The sequence below is a fragment of the Setaria viridis genome, chromosome 3 (genome assembly GCF_005286985.2).
Source record: "Setaria viridis chromosome 3, Setaria_viridis_v4.0, whole genome shotgun sequence".
Taxonomy (NCBI): domain Eukaryota; kingdom Viridiplantae; phylum Streptophyta; class Magnoliopsida; order Poales; family Poaceae; genus Setaria; species Setaria viridis.
The window spans coordinates 31,611,846-31,614,603 of record NC_048265.2 but is presented as its reverse complement, the minus strand read 5'-3'; positions in this window follow the sequence as shown (position 1 = coordinate 31,614,603).

Sequence of the window (2,758 nt, the reverse complement as noted above, 5' to 3'; positions counted from 1 at the left end):
GATCTAAACCCGTTCCGTGCGATAGAAGCTAGACGTAGTAAGGGTCGATGCAACAGAGAACCGCAGAAGAAAAGATCAAGACAGATGGATGGATACAAAATCTTAGTTGAGTAAGCAATTAAGACAACTTAGACTGTCTAGTGTGAGGAGAATAGGAAATATTTTGGATCCAGTCTAGCAAGAATTATCGGATCAGAAATCAGGATCATAGTATTGGAAGCGTTGCATAAAGGTTTGAAGGATTTTTCTCAAATAGAGCACGATGTTATCGTAGTCACTTCATGAGATTAAAAGACTTCAATGTATACTCTTCATCAAGTATGCCCGTCCAAGTAATATAATTAGAGAAAAAGGAATGAAGGTTCAAGGTTGAGGGAAAATGATACTCCATATGATTTTGATGTAAGTAAGAAGGCAGCTCTTGCACAGGAGCGTAATATGGAGAAAGTTATGAAAAAGCAGTTAAAGAAATTGGATGAATGTAAGGCCAATTGACGGAAGCCCAGGAATCCATCGATCTTAATGCCTTGGAGATATATCGAAAAACCATGGAAGCCAAGGTAAGTCGATTGGAAGTCAAGAAATCAAAGCAACAAGATGAAATCTTTTCTCTCCGATTCATAATACAAGAGATGCAGGCTCAAATTGCTGGCACAAAAATTAAGTAACTATCCTACCTTCAGGAAGGTAAATCCACTCACCCCGGTAGCAGTGAAAGGAAAGAAGGATATTGTGGGTAACAATATGGGTATAATTGAACTGGGAGCTTAAGAGGTAGATCTGCATGTTTATTAGAATCTGGATAGCCTTGGTGTGGAAATGGAAGAGAATTTAGAAAGAGTCATATGGAGCCCAATCAATTATTTAGCTAAGGACAATGTTGAGGGAGTTGATTCTGAGAAACACATACCCAAGGTTTGCGAGATGCAGAGAATAATGATATTAAGGAACAAGAGGAAGTTTAATGAGTTTCGATCTGTTGGATTTTTATGACCCCAGAATGTCGGACCCAAGAAGACACATTTTATCCGGGTCAGGAGCCCGTGATGCAGAGCCACCACAAACTCCTACCTTGGCTGATGCTATCGCCAGTCTTATGAATTCAAGAGCTGAGCAGGCTAGACTACTGAATAGGATCATTCAGAATACAAGGCATCAGCATGGTTGTCAAGAGTCGGAGCAGTGTCAACGACACCAACTTTTTGGAGACACCATCCTCAACATTTCGCATAACAACTTGATGGGTACTATCCTAGCTGCTCTATGCAAGCTACAAGTTATCAATCAGCTAGATTTGTCTTACAATTATCTCATGGGAAAAGTGTCGAGTGTTCAAAAAGGTTACAGCTGTTACACTCAATGGCAATTAGGGTCTCTGCGATGGAGTATTTGAGCTGCATATGCCTGCATGCGCTGTTGTTTCTTTGCATACAACAAGATTAAAATTTTGGGTTAAAATATGTATCTCCATTTTTAGTTTCGTGGCACTATTCATATTATCATTAATCCTTATACTTCAATGGAAAAAGTCCTTCATAATGCAATCACCGTTGGTTTCTTCTAGTGAGAACTTCTGTAAAGTTTTCTACAAGGATCGAGTTCAGGCCACTGAGAATTTCACAGAGTCTTTGATTAGGAAGAGAAGCTATGGTTCAATTTACAGAGGAAAGCCAATCCAAGTAAACATGGTTGTTGGCTGTGAAGGTTTTGACATGAACATGTAAGGCGCTGATGGAAGTTCATGTCAGAGTATAAAGCTCTGAGGAGATGTGTATAAAGCTGGCAGAGACACCAACAGGGAAAAGGCCAACAGATCCCGTGTTCTGCAATGGAGTAAGCATTATTAACCTTTATCAAGAAGAATTTCCCAGACCAGATACTTCATATCCTTGATGCTCAACTCCAAGAAGAATGCCATGAGTTTTCTGGAGCAGATTTGGAAGAAGATAACACAGTCTACTCATGCTTCTTAAGGCTGCTAAGAGTGGTACTTTCCTGCATATGTCAGGCCCTAATCACTGTATGAACATGAGACAAATTGTTGCAGAATTGCACGCAGTCCCAAACAGTTGTGGACAAATGTGTGATTCCTCGATGTACAGAAACTCAAAAGATTGAGTTTGCAGGACTTTAAATCCAAGGTCCTGCAGGCACATGGTGGACCAGCTATCTGGCTAGGCGACCCGTCGGAAAGGAGATAGCTTGGGATGATCTCAAGACAATTATTTGTGCCCAGTTTGTGTTAAAAGGGATTATGAGAGTGCAGCTGGAGCAACTTCTGAAGTTTAGCAGAGGCACAAGAATGTTCGGGAGTATATAAATGCATTTGACCATCTGGCCCAATATGCTCCTGAGTATATGAGCACTGAGTCTGAGAAAAGGGATTGTTCCCAAGTATTTTTGCAGATTATAGCTCTGCTGTGAGCATGGTAATCGCAAGAAAGGATGAGAGCTTTAGGCAAATCCCTTAAAAGGGAAGAGTCCTTGAAGAGGAAGCACATATATCCAGGTTTTCTATACATCCTCAAAACAATAAGATGTATTAAGATTCGAAACACAAGCTTTGATGGGAAAAAACGAAGGAGAACATGCGGGGCATTTGCGTATTGTTTTGGGTAGATTCCGGTAGTACCAACTATATGCCAAGCTTAGTAAGTATGAGTTTTGGCTAAAGAAGGTTCCATTCCTTGGACATGTTCTCAGATAAAAGGCATTGAAGTTGATCCAGGGAAAAATAAGGGTATACTAGAATGGACTT